This window comes from Theropithecus gelada, chromosome 7a, assembly GCF_003255815.1.
Source record: "Theropithecus gelada isolate Dixy chromosome 7a, Tgel_1.0, whole genome shotgun sequence".
Taxonomy (NCBI): domain Eukaryota; kingdom Metazoa; phylum Chordata; class Mammalia; order Primates; family Cercopithecidae; genus Theropithecus; species Theropithecus gelada.
The window spans coordinates 29,964,535-29,985,003 of record NC_037674.1 but is presented as its reverse complement, the minus strand read 5'-3'; positions in this window follow the sequence as shown (position 1 = coordinate 29,985,003).

Below are 20,469 nucleotides of genomic sequence, written 5' to 3'. Positions count from 1 at the left end.
TGACCAGTACCGATCGTCCGGCACTCCCCAGTGAGATGAACCCAGTACCTCAGTTGAAAATGCCGAAATCACCGGTCTTCTGTGTCGCTGGCGCTGGGAGTTGAAGACTGGAGCTGCTCCTATTCGGCCATCTTGCTCCGCCCCCTGATTTTTTTTTTTTTGAGCAATTAATAATGATTTATTTTTACTTAGTGGAAGCAAAAGAGCATGGTGCTTGATAGATCAGACTTTGGAGTAAGACAGATCATGATGTGAATCCTAGCTCTGCCGTTTGTTCACCTGCATATTTGTTTAGGATAAGAGACTTGATCAAGTATGTGGGAGTAGACTAAGAGAGGTTAAGTTCTTGCCTGAAGTGCCAAGTTGTCACTGATAATCTGGGAGAGAAAGTAAGCATTCTACCCACTCCCTAGTTCATACTTTTAAAGAAGTAACATATTTATTATATGGTATCTGAGCTTTATATGTGACCTCAAAGGTTAATCACAGACTTTTTCTGAAGACTCCCACTCTAGGCATTAGAATAGTCCAATCCTGGTGACCTAGCACTGTTACTGTCAGCCCTGGGTTTTGGAGTCCCTTCTGACCTCTGTGTTTCTTGATCACTGGACACACAAAGAGCCTTGTGGGTGTTACGACCCATATATGGTGTATTTTACTCTATTGTGTGTCTTGAAGGTGACATTTCACATTACTGGCAACTCTAGTGGCAACTAAGAGCTGACCATGGAACATACTTTTGGGGAGATTCTAATCTATTAAGAAGTTAGTCAGTGTCAAGGACACTTGAAGGGTGCTTTCAAAGGAGTTTCTGAAGCAATGGAAATTAGTCTTCCTCTTTGAAAGTACTTTTTGTACATTTTAACTGGAATGATGGATTTGCCTTTCTCCTTTCCCTGCTACAACTCCACTTAGTAAGTATTACCACTGACATCTACAGCCTTCTTCTAGCTCAGGGATTTTCTTAAAAGTACTGTTCCTCTGGGATATTCTTTTAACATTCTAATATCACATGAAGGTACAAAATAACTTTTTATTATGTATAAGATGCTGTTCAGAAATTAATCTGATACTACACTCTTTTGGAAATGTAGGACCATACCTGTATATACTATAGATTTATATGGTCATTGTCATCAACAACTGTTTTATTATTTTCCTCACACATTAGGTCCTGAGATCCCTGAGGATATCAGTGGCAACTAGTGGTGTCTGAATCTAGTAGAATTTCTTGGTATCTTTATAAATAACTCTGCCTCTTATATTGTTTCAATTTGACCCCATTCTGCACACCATACTTGTTCTCCAAAGGTTTGGTTAGTCACCCAAAGGCTGACTTTTCTTGAACTTTAGTACAAGTCATACCTTACCAAAAGAAAATGGACTGAGAGAAACATACTTTGGCATCACTAGCAAACCCCTGCTGTCCCTTCCTATCTAAGTGGTTGCTGACATCCATGGTGAGGCTGTACAGTTTCCAAACTGGTAAAAGAAAACTCAAGGAGCTCCCCCAAAAAGGCACATGAAAAATTCAATTCCCACCTGTTAGCTCATGACTCTTAATGGAGTTCAGGAACCATAAAAAGTTCATAAGGCTTTGTTCTCAAGAAAGAATAACAATATCTAATGTTTAGTTCATGTGTTACCACCTACATACACAATTACATTCCCCATACACAGCTAATCTGGACCCCTGAGGCAATGAGATTGGTGTTCTTTCATGTGTTTTATTAGCTGAACAAATTCCCGGGAAGGTAGGAATATGGGCATTGGAATCAGACAAACCTGCATTCTGACTTTCCTGGGCTCTACTACTTACTATATGCATGAGTTTGGACAAGTGTATAACCTCTCTAAACCATAGAATCTTATCAGACTAAGGATGATAGTGCGATTTATCTGATGTCATGAGAATTAATCATATAAAGTATCTAAAAGCTTAGCATAGTTTCTGGTGTATGGTAGGTATTCCCCACACAGGAACTTATTATTAAAGAAAAAAAAATCTTAGTTCTCTAAAACAGGTGTCCCAACCCCTGGGCAGCAGGCAGGTACTGGTCCGTGGCCTGTTAGGAACCGGGCCACACAGCAGGAGGTAAGTGGCAAATGAGCAAGCATTACTGCCTGAGCTCCACCTCCTGTCAGGTGAGCTGTGGCATTAAATTCTCACAGGAGTGCAAACCCTATTGGGAACTGCGCATGCAAGGTTGTGCATTCCTTATGAGAATCTAACTAATGCCCAATGATCTGAAGTGAAACAGTTTCATCCTGAACATATACCCACTGTCCCCTACACCACTCCCACCTAACGCCCCCGACCCCCACCCCACCCCTGCCGCATGGAAGAATTATCTTCCAGGAAGCCTGTCCATGGGGGCAAAGAGATTGGGAACCACTGCTCTAAAACATTTCTCAGACTGTTGTATAGTAGATTGCAAACTAATCAGAAACAATCTTATGACCCAACAAGTGATGGTCATAACTATGGAAAAACATTTTCTAAGTCTCAAATATTTATTTTTTTCAAAAATTACTAAAGCCAATGGGAGTGGTAAAATATTAGAAATGGGATTGTTCCAAATATAGCTGGGGTTGACTCCTAGTGGTTAATTAATACCCTTCCATCTTAAAGCTAGAGTTGATGAGGACCTATTACTGGAAAAACTGTATTTACACCAGCTATAAATAAACCTCTTCTAATTGCACAATTGCCAAGTAGTTCTCAGAAAGCATTTTATTTGTCAGTAGACAGAATGAATTGGACATAATACTAGACCAGTCACTGGCTGGATAATCATGAAGAAAGTGCCAGGGCAGACCCACAGACCATCTTGTGTGCTGGCAGCTTCCTGAGAATTCTTCATTTATAGCAGACCTAAAGCTATACTGAGGGCCAAATGCCCCCTAACACATTCAATTGCAGTTTCTCGATCCCTTGCAAAATAATTGAATATAGTTATCCAACAGTCTTTAAAAGTTAGGCCATCATTGTCTGGCATTTTTCTGTAGCAAATCCAGGGAGAGCTAATAGCTCCATGGACTGGAGTTAAGCAGCTTGTAAAGGAAGAGTAAATGTCAGGATTACATTTCAGATCCCCGTGTCAATCAACCAGGCTTAACAGTACCTGAGAACAGACTCAGGAAAAATAGAAGTTGTTAATACTAGGTGAAAGAGATTGTCTTTCATTTGTGGGTTCCATGATGCTGAAAAAGGAATATTCACGGACGTGGTCTCATTCAGCTTAAAGCTGGCAGTTTCAACATAATGATTAGAACTTGATGCACACAAATTCATGACATGTTGTTTTTGCCAGATAATCTCAATTTTCCTCTCCAGATTTACTCTCCACTTATATCTTGCTCTGTGTTTTAGAAGGTTGTCCTCTATGGATTGTGTAAACCGTGCTCCCTGTTTTGTCAGCTTCTGGTGGGAATTGGCCAATGGGAGGGAGCATCAGAAGATTGGAGTATGGAAAGAAAGAGACGTTAGAGTGTTTCTGTGTTCTCTGTCCATTGGCCATTGGCTGTGTATGTTTGCCCAAGGCTATAACTCCTGTTGGATAGCTATTTTCAGGAACTTCCCATGGTTTCCAATAACCATTTCCTCTACTTGCTTCCCACGTGACCTATGATTAAAAAAAGAAGCACCACAATGAATTGATTACGTCCAGAGAACAACCATGCATTTTTCTTTTAAGGTGAGAAATGATTCCCCCTTCTAAGAAAAACAAAACCTCCTTGTAGCCTGATAGATTTTGCTAATTAATTGAGTTTACCCTAAAATTTAGTTTGAGTGTAACTTTTTTGCGGGGGGAAAGGACTGAATAGTAAAGAATAAGAGCATATTTTCATGAAGTAAAGAGATACTGACAACTTGAAATAAGTAGGTGGAATTCTTCCATAAAATTGCTATGGGTATCAAAAACTAGGAATATAACTTTTATTTCTCATATCTTCCTGAAGCCTGTAATCTTTTGGTTAGCATCCATGCCTCTCATCTGTAATCCAAGACTTTCTTGTATCTCATTACGTCACTCATAAGTTACCCTTTTACTTTCCACAGGAAAACATTACTTTTCTATGAAATAATTATTTCTGTATTTATATTTTAAAATATTTCTTCATAAAACCATTCTTCATGTTTTTATTATAAAATGATGCTATTATTATAGTTAAAAAATAAGAAAGTATATACATTTTCAAAAATCATAGTTTTCCCCTTCCTCTTTTCCTTGATGAAGTAAACATGGACGCTTTGCTGCGTACTCTTTTCTGTGCCTATAGAAACATATAAATATGTACGTATCTACCACATTTAAATTGTACCTATAGTGATTAGATAATCATATTTTATATAGTATTCTGCAACTGGGGTTTCTGTTTCACATTGTGAAGTGAGCATCTTTCTAAGTATGTGTATATGTGTACACATGGCTGCAGAGTATTTTTTCAGTATGCATGAACCACAATTTACCACAATTGATGAACACAATTCATGAACATTTGGTTTCTGTCTTCTCTTTTTATTCTTTTATAAACAATGCTTCTCTAAACATCTCTATGTATATTTTATATACCTTTACTTTTCTCTGTAATAGAAATCTGGACAGATGTAAGCATGACGCCGAACACCTTTAGTTGTTTGCTTGAGGTCTTTCAGAAATCTCTGTGCATAAAGGGATCACTGTAGTTCTTTAAACAAACAAACCAAAAAAAAAAAAAACCAAAGAATTCCTGGAACTTACTCATGCTCTATGATTGTGAGATAGAATCATCCTTTTGATAAGCATCCTCAGTGACTTTAAAATAGATGTTCCTGGAACCATATTTTAGGAAACACTTACATCTTAAATATCCTGGGCAAGTTGCATACCATTTTTGAGCTTTGATTTCCTCATTTCTCCACATTAGAATGTAAGACCTCCGCTAGGCAAGTAGTTTTTGTCTGTTTAGTTCACTGATATGTCCACAGAGCCTAGAAGCATGCCTGGTACATCAAAAACATACAATAAATGTTTGATCAATAAAGAAATACAGAAATGAATAAGTGAATAAACCTGTAAAAGGGGCTTAGGATCGAGTTAAGGTTTCAATACAATACACATCTAACATTATAGTATACTGCAGGCACTCAGTACATATAAATTCTCCTCTTAGCCTTGAATTTTGAGTCAGCATGGTATGCAAAATTCTAGCTACAATTCAATGGGTTGTCTTATCTAAGACAATAAGTATAATTAAACAAGCAAAATGAGCTTGCCAGTTCAATGGCACAAACATGATGTGCTTTACTTTTTAATGGAAGGGTTTTAGAGATCTATTCACCTTGTGCCCTTTTTCTTAGCAAAGAATCCATCAAGATGGGAGCATTAGCTTATTTTAATAGGTGTGTGAAAATGTGAGAAACATGTGATAGGGAACTATACTCATGCTACTGTCATCAATCAGGTGTGTGTGTCTGTAAGCAGAAGGATATTGTGTAGAAGCAGAGGGATATTTCTGAGGATGACAGGAGATGCATTTAGTTTCTAGAAATATCTTTACTCAAAATTTAATAAGGGCAAAACTGATTTTTCCAGATAAAATCATTTATATTATTTATTTATACAGATCCTAATTGATATTTTTGTGCAGGCTGTCAAGACCTCTCTTACCCTTGTTTACTGTGGGAATACATTGATTTAAGAAGTAGACAAAGCTTTTCAGACTTTTAGGTTTATCAGATGATGACACAGAACTTCCAGTTCTCATTAATATTAGCTTATGGTTTAATGGGACATTTAACTTCACACTCTGGGCACGTCTGTGAAACAGTCTAGTCATTCCATAAGTTGTGAATAAAATTATTTTGCTGGAAAATTAAGTTCCCCAAATAGAAAGTTAAAATTTAGCTGTGAGAGCTTTAGAGACAAGACAAACAGAATTTCAGTACACTAAATAAACAGTATTGTATTGGAAGGAGTAAAACATTCATAAGGCTGTGTGGTTTTTGTTTGTTTGTTTGTTTTTGTTTTTGTTTTTAGGAGCAGCCATGGTATTTAATATGATTTATCATAAAAAATAAATATAGTATTTCCAAAAACATCAGCTACTTCTCATAAGAAATTAGACAGAATTGACTTATTTTGCATATTAATGTTAAGATCATGTCTTTACCATGAGGTAAAGTGGAATATCATGGAACATCTTGACTGGAGGCATACTAGCTAACTTAGTTATTCCGAGTAACTGAGGGGGTCTTCCGGGAAGGTGACATCTCAGGGAGCTTCTATCATAACTTATAATTGGATATGATTTCATATTGCTGATAGCAGTTTAATGTAACAGTCTAAGAGGCAGAGAGCATTTTTGCCCCGAGGGGACTATACCCCATTACCATATGTTTCATCTCAGAGATGAAAGTCAGACTGATGTAAAGAGAAGGTAAGTATCTTTTCCAAGGCACAAAGCTGCTGAGAAGTACATTCATGACAAATAAAGTCACTGACATAAAATCTTTGAGGTCTGTGACCCCTCTTACATTTATAAATGAAACTGGCTACCAAATAATCTTTTATCATTTCTTGAGTGAAGAACGTTACAGTACTCAAGTGGATGTGGTTTCCTAGACACCTTCCCATGGGTATGGTGGACTCCTCTGGACTCAGTCTGACTCTATGGAGGGTGATTGCGAGTTCCCACAATCAGGTCTGCTGTGTACGTTTATGGTAGCCACAAATGTACTTGACTGCATTTCCTCTTCTGAAACACACTTTTAGCAAGCTGTCTGGATTTGCAACCCCCTTCTGCATTTCTTTTAGACATTGAATATTTTGTTCTTTGGCAGGAATTTTGACTGTGAGATGATGGTATGTGAAAAAGCCTGGTTTCTTTCTTTGGATGTTGCAATAAATTAGAAGGATACTATCAAAAGAGTGTGCCTTCTCTCATGAATGTCTTGACTATTAAGGGCTGGCTGGATAGTAAATGTAGGAGAAGCCACCACAAGATGGGCATCCTCGCATCCATGATAGGCAAGTCTTTCAACACTATTCCCACAGGCAGAGTGTCCCCTGGACCCTGATGCAGCTTCTTACAGTATTCTAACCCTACCCTGGTAACAAGCGTTATGGAATGTGCACATTAAGCTTCAACATGGGTAGACCAGGTTGAGACAGATAGATGGGAACTTGATCTAGATAAATAAGATTTAGACCAACTGAGAGGCCTTCAGAGGCTGTTACCAGCTCAGACAGCACCTAGAACAAAGCCACAGATATGGGACTGAGTGTCATGAGTCATGGGTAGAGATGGAGTACAATGAGGTTGGCCTGGTTAAAGCAAAAAGTAAGTCTAAGGGAGATAGGCTCATGACCAGGATGAGTGCATATTTCTGTCAGCATTGTATTCTAGGCAAGGAATTTCAATATGGAGTTGTAGGTAGTCTCTCAGGATAGATTAATGAAACAAAAACATAGGATATATGGAGACCAATGTAGTACTAGTATCATCTTCTAGGCTGGAGGCAGTGAGAAGGTAACTTGATAAAGCAATTTCAAAGCCATTATTATTATTAATATGGATAGCAAGAAGGAGCAGTTTATATAACATATTACCAAACTCATAATCAATAGGTATCATGTACCTCATTGTCGTCCTTGGATCAGATTTGCCCATCAGTAAGATAGTCATTATAATTGGTGGGTTAACAACAAACATGGTAAATAACCTGTTATTGGGGAAGTGACCAATCCATGGTGGATATATTATTATATGTATTTCAGGCCACAGAGAGAACAGCCTATATGGATCTTTGGGGAACAAAAGGATGGAATAAAGACAAGTTTTTCTTTCTCTCACCTTTGTTGAGCTTCAGATGTCAGAAGCCTCCTTAGCTTTCAGGCTTCTTATCCTGGTGACAGTCTTTCTGAAGGACTGCAGGTCACACACTTGTAATGAAAATGTTACTGCCTTGGCAGGTAGGGATTTGAGTGGGCTACAGTTGGTCACAAAACTATGGACATAAAAAAGAAATAAAATTCTTGAAATGTATGACTCATATTAGAGTTCTATAAAACTGAATGCCAAATAGTCTTAAGACATTTCTGAGAGAGAGGGCATGAGTGAGGTCACTGCTGGATACTGTATTAAGATGAGTAAAAGTGCAAATCTCTGGGAGCTTTTTTAGTTCAGTGGTCTGTGTGACTGTATCCAATGGGAATTCTGGTTTGTTAATTTAATGTTTGTTTATACATTCAAGAAACTTTGAGAGTTTTTCCAAGCCCTCAGCATGCAGAAATAAATGTTTAACGTGGGAAATACCGTAAGTAAATAGGTGTATGAGATAGGAAAGAGACATCTGTGTGTGAGGGTAGGGTGGAGAGATGTACTAACGTTTCATACAAAATGACTTCTGGGTTTAAATTAAGGCAAGACCAGTAGGAGCGTGCCAGCTGAGGAAAAATAGATGAAGACAAGGGCATTCTAGGTAAAAACAGAGCTTTAAGATAATTTCTATTTGGATATTTTGTCTTATGAGCTTAGAGAGATGTTTACAATAGCATAAGTATGTTTGAAAAGCATTTCTCTCCCCCTAAACTTTTTCTCTAACCAAAAAATAAGTGAGTTGTGGCCCCAAGTGAAGGCTGACAATGGCAGAAACTGAGGGAGAAGGACTCCTTGAGACACCTAGTTTGACAGGTGATGGGAGTAAGCCCTCCAGGAAATTAGAGGAATTGGTGAATGTATAGTGCCACTGGGTTCACTAATAATGAGAGAAGACATCTGAGAAGAGAAGACAGGACTTAAACAGTACTTTCTGAGGATTTTAAAAATCATCTTTTTTTTTTTTTTTTTTTTTTTAAAGAGACAGTGTTTATTTGGCATTGAAATGTGGAATTTCTGATTGGTGGATATAGCAGAGAGGCACGAAGACTGAAGCAGGGAGTTGGTGGGACATACACACGATTCTGTCTTCCAAATGAAGTGTCTCCACTGAGCAATCATAGAGTCCAGAAAAAAATATAGCTTTGATGAAAAGGAGATCCATCTTAGGACCTCAGATTATGTCTCTGGCATAATGTCAGATTTTAATGCAACTTCTCTTCTAAGTATTAATTGTACATGAAAATATCTCAGAGTCTTATACTGACTGGCATTAAGAGTCATTTTAAAGAAACAATAAAAATGGACTTAATGTTTTGAATATGAGGGAACAGGTGTGTTTTCATTTGTTCAATGAATACATTAATTAAACTGATGAAAAATTACTGGCATTCTGTTAACATTTTGTTAGGTTTTGTGCCAGGGGCTTCACATGTATTTTTCTAATAAATTCTCAAAACAAACTCATGAGGTATATTAGACTCAGTTTACAAAAGTAGATATTGAAACTCAAGTAAAACAGTGCTTCAGGTCACACAGTTATTTAATGTTGAGCACAGATTGGGCTCAGGTCTGCTTGATGCCAAAGTTCTTTATTATTCTTACATACTGCTATCTGTCAGTAAGAGGGACTCCCAAAACTTTAGGATGCCATGCACTCCTGAGGAATGCTGATACATGTTTCAGGAAACAACTAATGTAATACCTAGCATCTTAAAATGACTAAAATCAAACATCACCACAAAAATAGAAAAACAGTAAAACGCAGCCTAACATAAACCTGCATTTCCTTGGACAAAGTAGGATATTTGAGATGTTTTATCCAAATAGTTTTAAAATACCAATGAAAAGTAATAGGGCTTTAATTTATCTAATTTCAGAAAAAAATAAAGTGATTAAAACAATATTCCTACATAATACCCAAACAAGGGAGACATTTGTTTGAATCAATTGGTTTTCTTCACCAGGATGCATATAATTGTTTAGCATTTTGAAAACACTTTTAGTAACTAATACCATGTTTAATAAGATTTACAAATGCTAAAAATCCTCACATTACGGACATGTAAGAAGATTATGCCAGCACTCTTGTGGGATGCTTGGTTTTTCTTTTCCTAAAATGAATGATAATTGATATAGTGCTAATCAGCACTTAAAAACATTTATTGTGTATCTGAGATGGACGCTTTTTATGGCAAGACCATATGTCAATTAGTAAGAGGGAAGAAGTCCAAAAAAGAAAAGCATAGGTCAATCTCAGCTCAGGAGCAGGAGATCCATGTGAGAAGAGAACAAGCGATTTGACTTTATATACAGTAGAAAGATCGGGATAAAGTAAGCAAGTTCCCTGGAAAGGGATTAAGTAAAATGGCCTTTAAACTGTGAATATTGCACAGGATCTCAAGATCTACACACTGTGTCAAAGGTTTACAGGTTTTTCAATTCTGGAGGGAGTACCTTTTCTTCTTGTCTTTTTTTTTTTTCTCTTTCATTTTCCCTTTTTTTCGTTTTCCTTTTCTTTCCCTTTTCCTCTTTCTTTTTCTTTCTTTCTTCTTTTTTAATGATGATGGATGAAAATGCACGCATGGGACATGTGTAGAAACTGGAGGTCATGCTTAAGGATAATTGGAATTTTCTATTTTTTGCCCAGAACTGGTTTACACATGTTTATTATACTGAGAAAAAATGTTTTTGTGGACTTTTTCTAGTCCCTTGTGTTCTGTGAATGCCTTGGCCTTTGCAAAGGCCATTGCTCTCAAGGAATGAGTTAGTGTTATTGGTTCAATTAAGATGCTTTACTTATATGAACAGTATCTAATCGTTCTGTGCATTTCAAGATTAAAAAAATTACACATCTTTAGAAATTAATAATGCTGGTGTAGTAAATGCAAAACAAAGAGTAGTTAAAAGAAGGAAAAAATCCAGAACACTGTTATTGAAAGAAAGCCTTTATTAATATTTTGAAATATTTATGTATTCATTTATAATATCAATTATATATAGATATAATATATCTCTCCACATATATATTTATATCAGCATCTTCTTAGTGCCAAGTACTGTATAAGAGTACAATAATGAGAAAGGCAGTTATCCATTTCTTAGAGCATCTAATGTGTATTCTGGGGGAGGGCACGGGCAGATATAAGCCAAATAATCAGAAAGGTATATAATTGCTATTGTGATTTAGTGCTATAGATAAAAATATATGACAAAGGCTGGGCATGGTGTCTCATACCTGTAATCCCAGCACTTTGTGAGGCTGAGGCGGATATATCACCTAAGGTCAGGTGTTCAAGTCTAGCCTGGCCAACATGGCAAAACCCTGTCTCTACTAAAAATACAAAAATTACTCAGGTATGGTGGCGGGTGCCTGTAATCCCAGCTATTGGGGAGGCTGAGGCAGGAGAATAACTTGAACCTGGGAGGCAGAGGTAGCAGTGAGTGAGAGCACACCACTGCACTCCAGCCTGAGCGACAGAGCAAGACTCCATTTCAAAAAACAAAACAAAACAAAAATATATGTGTATATATATATGACAAAATAAGATACTATAAGAGGACACTGTATCATATCAGATAACTAGGACTCAAAGGCAAATTCCTCAATAAGGAGGGTTTGGGATGAGATTTTAATGCTGAGTTGGAATTAAGAAATAGAGAAGTGTGGAGTAAAGAAGAAGGAGGAAAATAAATTTTAGGTAGAGAGAACAATGTATGCAAAGACTCTGAGGTGTGGCATGAGGAAGATGCATTTGATGAACATAAAGAATGTCAGAGAAGCTGGAGTATAGAACATGATATATTGAAGATGTACCAGAGGCCAGGTTATATTATTAATTTTAGGTTATATTATTAATTTTGGTCTTTATCATAAAGACAATAGGAAGATATATTGTTTTAAGCAAGGTACTTACATTATGAGATTTGCTTTTGAAAAAGTCGCACTTAGTTGCAAAACTGTAAAGGAGATTGGAAGAGAGGCCAAAGTGGATTTAAGTGCAAAGATTTAGAGGTATCAGTAGTAGTAATGAAGAGCTATGACAGTTGTGTAGCGCTTGGTGGTAGTGGAGAGATTAAAAGGTGGGAAGATTTGAGAGATACTTAGAATCTTAAATTGGCAATACTTGATGATGGATTGGGTGTGGAAGGTGAGTGAAAGCATTCTAAGTTGACCTCTAAGTTGTTGGATTGCTTAACTCAGCAGAAGATAATTACTGTGTTAGGGAAGAATTAAGGTAGTAAGGTGTGAAGGGAAGCTCCTGAATTCACCATTGGCAATGCTCAATTTAGTACTTCAGACTTTTCTGATGAAATGGCAGTAAGCAATTGGGTGTGGACATTTAGGGCCACAGAAGTGGTCTATGCTAGTAAAATATATTTGGGGGTCTGAGGATCAGACGGTAATTGAAGCTATAAGTATGGATGAAAATGCACTGCGGGGGTGTTGCTTCCTTTTTTCCCTTCCTTCTCTTGCCCTCTCCCTTTCTCCTTTCCTTTCTCTTTCACCCTTCCTTTCTTCCCTCTTTGTTTCCCTCTTTTTTTTTTTTTTTTTAAATTGTATAAATTTAAGGGCTACAAGTGCAGTTTTATTACATGGATATATTACGTCGTGGTAAAGCCTGGGCCTGAAAAGTGTATACTGTACCACTTAAGTAATTTCTCATCCTTGACCCCTCACCTTACCCTCCTGTTCTTCTGAATCTCCAGTGACTATTATTGCACATGCTATGTCCATGCATACGTATTATTTAGCACCCACTTATAAGTGAGAACCTGTGGTATTGACTTTCTGTTTCCATTACGATAATGACCCCAGTTCCATCCATGTTGCTGCAAAAGATGTTATTTCATTTCTTTTAATGACTGACTAGTATTCTCTTGTGTGTGTGTGTTTCTTTTTTCTTTGTCTTAGCCAGTGTCTGTTATTTTCTGTCTTTGTAGTAATAGCCATTCTGACTGGTGAAAGATACTATCTTCAGTGGTTTTAATTTGCATTCCTCTGATGATTAGTGATGTTGAACACTTTTATATGCTTGTTGGCCATTTGTATGTTGTCTTTTAAAAAATATCTATTCCTTGTCCATTGCCCACTTTTTAATGAAACTACTTGTTTTTGGTTGCTGTCAAGTTGCTTGAGTTTCTTGTAAATTCTGGATATCAGTCAGAATGTCTGTCAGATGAATATAAATATTTTCATATTCTGTAGGTTGTCTGTTCGCTCTGTTGATTGTTATTTTTTTTCTGTCCAGAAGCTTTTTAGTTAAGTTCAATTTATTTATTTTTGTTGCTGTTACTTGTGCTTTCGAAGCCTCAGTCATGAGTTCTGTGCCTAGACTAATGTGCAGAATTTTCCCTTGGTTTTCTTCTAGTATTTTTATAGTTTTACATCATATATCTTTCATTCTCTATTTTCTTAGTCAATTCCTTACTTAAAGTGATGGTACCCAAATAATGTCTAATTAACTTGTGACCATATACAATTTAATTTTTTCCCATAGGTGTTTTGAAGACATATTTTGTGGTCATCTCTCTTGTCAACAAGGCTGAAATCTCAAACAGTAAAGGCTAACTGTAGGACTAGGTTAATTAAGATTGCTGTATATATTTTTAAATGCTTTTGTCCTATGCATATACTGAAGTTCAATTACTTTACCTATGGTGTAAAGAAAACAGCGTATGTCAGGGATTTGGTTCCATTCTGTATACCAGTGACTTGAATGCACAAGGAATTATTTTTCTTCTTGTGAATTGAGTCTGGATAATGCTGTCTGGGGTCAGTATTTTGATTCCATAGCTATCAGGGTTCTTCTAGGTTTAGAGCACAACTTAGGATATTAAGGTAGTTTCGTGAAGTAATATGGTTATTACAGTTTCAGCCATCACACATGCATTTGTAGAAGCACATAAAGCAGAGGAGAAAGACATTTTCTACTCACAGCTGCAAGGGAAGTTGAGAATGATCTTTTATCAGGGCATTTTTCTACCTGAAATAATATCTATTCTCCTTTTCTGTTAATGAGAAAGACGGGAAGAAGGAATGTGGGCGGGCAAATAGAACTCTCTGTCTGAACATGTCTGAATACATGGAGACTGGGTTTAATTCCAGGCCATGCTATTAATGGGGCTTGTTACCTTTACAAACCCCTCTGTAAAAATAAATAAATAAATAAATAACATAATAAATAAAAATAAACACTAAAGATAGTGTTCTGTAAGTGTTATACAATGCTATATATTGCTATTATTTCTAAGGTGATTGACTCTCTGGGTACTTGAAAAATAGTTCAATTGTTATATTGAAAGATTACCTGAATTTCAAAATTATTGTTTTAGACTTTCCTGAAATTTTATCTTTTTGTATTGTTATATATTTTTTCTTTATCTATTGTTGTCCATCTATTGATGGACAATTAAGTTGCTTCCAAATCTTAGCTATTTTAAACAGTGCTGCAACAAACATGGCAGTGCAGATATCTCTTTGAAATATTGACTTCCTTTTTTGGGGGTACATACCCAGCAGTGGGATTGCTGTATCATATGGTAGCTCAAGTTTTGGTTTTTTGAGGAACCTCCAAACTCTTCTCTATCATGGTTGTCCTAATTTACATTCCCTCTGACAGTGTACGAGGGTTTCCTTTTCTTCAGATCCTCACCAGCATTTGTTATTGCCTGTCTTTTGGATAGAAGCCATTTTAACTGGGGTGAGACAATATCTCCTTGTAGTTTTGATATGTATTTCTCTGATGATCAGTGAGTAATGCTGAGCACCTTTTCATATGCCTGCTTGCTATTTGCATGTCTTCTTTTGGGAAATGTCTGTTCGAATCTCCTACCTGTCTTTTGATTCGATTATTAGATCTTTTCCTATAGAGTTCTTTGAGCTCCTTATGTATTTTGGTTATTAATACCTTGTCAGATGGGTAGTTTTCAAATATTTTGTCCCATGCTGTGGGTTGTCTCTTGACTTTGTTGATTGTATCCTTTGTTGGACAGAAACGTATTTACATAATGTGATCCCATTTGTCCATTTTTGCTTTGCTGCATGTGCTTGTGGGGTATTGTTCAAGAAATCTTCATCCAGAAGAATGTCCTAGAGTTTTCCTTTAGTAGTTTCATAGTTTGAGGTCTTAGGTTTAAGTATTTAATCCATTTTGATTTGATTTTTGTATAGGGTGAGAGATAAGGGTCAAATTTCATTCTTCTGCATGTGGATATCCAGTTTTCCCAGCACCATTGAAGAGACTGTCTTTTCCCTAGTGTATGTTCTTGGCATCTTTGTGAAAAATGAGTTCAGTGTAGACGTGTGAATTTGTTTCTGGGTTCTCTAGTGTGTTCCATTGGTCTTTGTGTTTGTTTTTATGACAGTCCCATGCTGTTTGGGCTAGTATAATTGAAGTCAGTTAATATGTTTCCTCTGAGTATGTTCTTTTTGCTTAGTGTAGGTTTGGCTATTGTGGGTCTTTTGTGGATCCATATACATTTTAGAACTTTTTTTTTTATTTCTGTAAAAAATGTCATTGGTATTTTAATAGGGATTACATTGAATCTGTAGATGGCTTTGCATAATATGGACATTTTAAGAATATTGATTTTTCCAACTCATGAACATGGAATAATTTTCCATTTTTTGGTGTCTTTGTTCAATTTCTTTCATTAGTGTTATGTAGTTTCCATTACAGAGATCTATTAGTTCTTTGGTTAATTCCTAGGTATTGAATTTTATGTGTGGCTATTATAAAATGAATTACTTTTTAATTTCTTTTGCATTTTTCACTGTTGGTATATAAGAATGCTACTGATTCTGTATATTGATTTTGTATCCTGCAATTTTCCTGAATTTTTAAATTGGTCTTAATAGTTGTTTTTTGTGGGGTTATTAGGTTTTTCCAAATATGAAATCCTATCATGTGTCAACAAGGATAATTTGACTTCTGCCTTTCCAATTTGGATGCCCTCTATATCCTTCTTTTGTTGGGTTGCTGTAGCTGGGACTTCCATTACTATGTTGAATAACAATGGTGGCAGTGTGTATCTTTGTTATGTTCCAGATCTTAGAGAAAAGGCTTTTATTTTTTCTCCATTTGGTATCATAATAGTTGTGGGTCTGTCATAGATGGCTTTCATTGTGTTGATGTATTTTCCTTCTGGCGCCAGTTTTTTGAGAATTCTTATGGAGAGATGTTGAACTTTATCAAATGTTTTTTCAGCATCAATTTAAATAATATGGTTTTTATCTTTCATCTTGTTAATATGATGTATCACGTTTATTGATTTGTGTATGTTGAACCATGCTTGCATCTCAAGGATAAATCCCCTTGGTCATGATGAATGACCTTTCTAATGTATTTTTGTGTGTGTGTGTGTTTTGAGATAGTGTCTGGCTCTGTCACCCAGGCTGGAGTGTAGTGGCATGATCTCAGTTCACTGCAACTTCCACCTCCCAGGATCAAGCAATCCTACCACCTCAAACCTCCAAGTAGCTGAGCTGGGATCACAGGCATGTGCCACCACACCAGAATAATTTTTGTACTTTTTGTAGAGATGGATTTTTGCAGTGTTGCCCCAGCTGGTCTTGAACTCCTGAGCTCAAGCGATCCACCTGCCTTGGCCTCCCAAAGTGCTGGGATTATAGGTGTGAGCCACAGCACCCAGCCTCTAATATATTGTTGAATTCAATTTGCTAGTATTTTGTTGAGAATTTTTGCATCAATATCGCATCAATATCCAATATTTGAGATATTGGACTGTAGAATTCTTTTTTTTGATGTGTCTTTTTTCTGATTTTATTATTAGGGTAATATTGGTCTGGTAGAATGAGTTTGGAAGTATTCCCTCCTCCTCTATATTTTAGAATAGTTTGACTATGATTGATATTAATTATTGTTTAAATGTTAGATAGAATTCAGCAGTGAGGCCATCAGGTCCTGGGATTTTTTTTAGTGGGAGACATTTTATTACAGCTTTGATCTCATTATGTATTGGTCTGATATATAGTTTGGATTCGTGTCAAACCTCATGTTGAATTGTAATTCCCATTGTTGGAGGTGGGGCCTGGTGGGAGGTGATTGGATCATGGGGGTGGATTTCCGACTTGCTGTTCTCATGATAGAGTTCTCATGAGATCTGGATGTTTAAAATATGTAGCACCTACCCCTTCTTTTTCTTCCTTCTGCTCTGGCCATGTAAAATGTGCCTACTTCCTCTTCATCTTCCACCATCACGGTAATTTTCCTGAGGCCTCTCCAGCCATGCTCCTTTTACAGCCTGTGAAACAGTAAGCCAATTAAACTTCTTTTACTTAAAAATTGCCCATTCTCAGGTATTTCTCTGTAGCAGGGTGAGAACAGACTAATACAGAAAATTGGTACTGAAGCGTGGAGCATTGCTGTAAAGATACCTGAAAATGTGGATATGACTTTAAACTTGGTGATAAGCAGAGGTTGGAAGAGTGTGGAGGGTTCAAAAGAAGACAAGATGAGGGAAAGTTTGGAACTTCCTAGAGGCAGACTTGTTAAACCAAAATGCTGGTAGTAGCATGGACAGTGAAGGCCAGGCAGAGGAGGTCTCAGATGGAAATGAAGAACTTATTGGGAAATGGAATAAATGTCACTCTTGCTATGCTTTAGCAAAGAGACTAGAGACATTGTGCCCCTGCTCTAGGAATCTGTGACACTTTGGGCTTGAGAGATGATTTTGGGTTTCTGAAAGAAGAAATTTCTAAGCAGCCAAGCATTCAAGATGTGGCTTGACTGCTTCTAAAAATCTACTCTTACATGCATGAGCAAAGAAATGACTGAAACTTGAACTTATATTTAAAAGGGAAGCAGAGCATACAAGTTGGAAATATTACTAGCCCAGCTATATGGTAGAAAAGTCTATTTTCAGGGAAGCAATTCAAGCTGGCTGAAGCAATTTGCATAACTAAAAGGAAGGCAAGTGCTAATAGGTGAGACAATGGGAAAAAGGCCTTAGAGGCATTTCAGAGAACTCTGAAACAGCTGTGTCCATAACAGGCCTAGAGGCCTGGGAGGGAAGAATGGTTTTCTGGGTCTTGCCTAGGGTCCTCTGCTCTGTACAACCTCAGGACATAGTGCACTGCATTGGGGCCATTACAGATCCAGTCATGGCTAAAAGGGCCACAGTACAGCTTGGGCTGCTGCTTCAGAGTTTACAAACTGTTAGTGTAAGACTTGGAAGCTTCCACATAGTCCTAAGCCTGCAGGTGCACAGAGTGTAAGAGTTGAGGCTTGGGAGCCTCTGCTTAGATTTCAGAGAACGTATGGAAAAGCCTTGCTTTCCAGGCAGAATTTTTCTGCAGGAGCAGAGCCCTCCTGAAGAAGCTCTACTCAGGCACTGCAGAGGGGAAGTGTGTGATTGGAGCCCCCATATAGAGTCCCCACTAGGGCACTGCCTAGTGGTGCCATGAGAAGAGGGCCACCATCCTCCAGACTCTGCAATAGTAGGTCCACTGATGGCATGCACCATACCCCTGGAAAAGCCACAGGTACTCAACACCAGTCCCTGAAAGCAGCTGCGGGGGCTGTACCCTGCAAAGGCTCAGGGATGGAGCTGCCCAAGACCTTGGGAGCCCACTAATTGCACTGGTATGCCCTGGATGTGAGAGACATGGAGTCAAAAGAGACTAGTTTGGAGCTTTAATGACTGTCTTGCTGTCCTTCAGACTTGCATGGGGCCTGTAGCCCCTTTCTTTTGGCTGATTTCTCCATTTTGAAATGAGAGTATTTACCCAATTCCTTTGCCCCATTGTATCTTGGAAATAACTACCTTGTTTTTGATTCTACAGGCTCATAGGTGGAAGAATTTGCCTTGTCTCAGATGCAACTTTGGACTATGGACTTTTGAATTAATGCTGAAATGAATTAAGATTTTGGGGGACTGTTGAGAAGGGATGATTGAGTATTTTGCAATGTGAGAAGGACATGAGAATTGAAAGGGATCAGTGCAAAATGACATGTTTTAGATTTGTGTCTCCACCCAAATGTCATGTTGAATTGTAATTCGCAGTGTTAGAGGTGGGATCTGGTGGGAGGTGAGTGGATCATGGGGGCAGATTTCCCCCATTTGGTGCTGTTCTCCTGATAGAGTTCTCACAAGATCTGGTTATTTGCAAGTGTGTAGCCCTTCCCCTCTTTCTGTCTTCCTCTTGCTCTGGCCATGTGAAATGTGCCTACTTCCCGTTTGTCTTCTACCACAATTGTCTGTTTCCTGAGACCTCCCAGCCATGTTCTCTGTACATCATGTGGAACCATGAGCCAATTAAACCTCTTTTCTTTATAAATTAACCATTCTCTGATATTTCTGTATAGCAGTGCAAGAACAGACTAATGTGTGATCTGTTCAGGTTTTGAATTTCTTCCTGATTCAATTTTGGTAGGTTGCATATGTCTAGGAATTTGCTGATTTCATCTACATTTTCCAATTTATTGGCATATAGTTGCTTATTATAGCCACTAATGATCCTTTGAACTTCTGTAGTATCACTTGTAATGTTTCCTTTTTCATTTCTGATTTTATTTATTTGGATCTTGTATCCTTTTTTTCTAGTCTGGCTAAAGACATGCTAATTTTGTTTCTCTTTTCAAAAAATCAACTTTTTGTTTCATTGATTTTTTTGTATTGTTTGCGTTTCATTTAAATTTCATCTTCTTTTGTGTTGTTTTGGTTTCCTTTAGATTTCCTTTCTTTGTCCTCTGATGTTATTTCTTTCCTTCCATTAATTTTGGGTTTGGTTTGCTCTTTTTTAGTTCTTGAAGATGCATTGTTAGATTGTTCATTTGAAGTTTTTACTCCTTTTTGATATAGGCACTTATAGCTATAAACTGTTTTTGTCGTATCTCAGATTTTAGTATGTTGTGTTTTCATTATTATTTGTTTTAAGAAATTCTTCAATTTCCTTCTTAATTTCTCTGTTGACCCAGTGGTCATTCAGGAGCATATTGTTTAATTTCTATGAATTTGTATAGTTTCTAAGATTCCTCTCATTAATTTCTAGTTTTATTTCATTGTGATCAGAGAAGATGTTGATATTATTACCATTTATTGAATGTTTTAATACTTGTTTTGTGACCTGACTTAGTCTTTTCTTGAGAATGATCCATGTGCTATGGAAAATAATGTGTATTCTGCACCTCTTGAATGAAATATTCTGTAAATATCTAAAAGATTTATTTGATCTGTAGAGCAAATTACATTTAATGTTTCTTTTTTTTTTTTTAATAAATACTTTTTTTTTTTTAAATTTATTATTATTATACTTTAAGTTGTAGGGTACATGTGCATAACGTGCAGGTTTGTTACATATGTATACTTGTGCCATGTTGGTCTACTGCACCCATCAACTCGTCATTTACATCAGGTATAACTCCCAATGCAATCCCTCCCCCCTCCCCCCTCCCCATGATAGGCCCCGGTGTGTGATGTTCCCCTTCCTGAGTCCAAGTGATCTCATTGTTCAGTTCCCACCTATGAGTGAGAACATGCGGTGTTTGGTTTTCTGTTCTTGTGATAGTTTGCTAAGAATGATGGTTTCCAGCTGCATCCATGTCCCTACAAAGGACATGAACTCATCCTTTTTTATGGCTG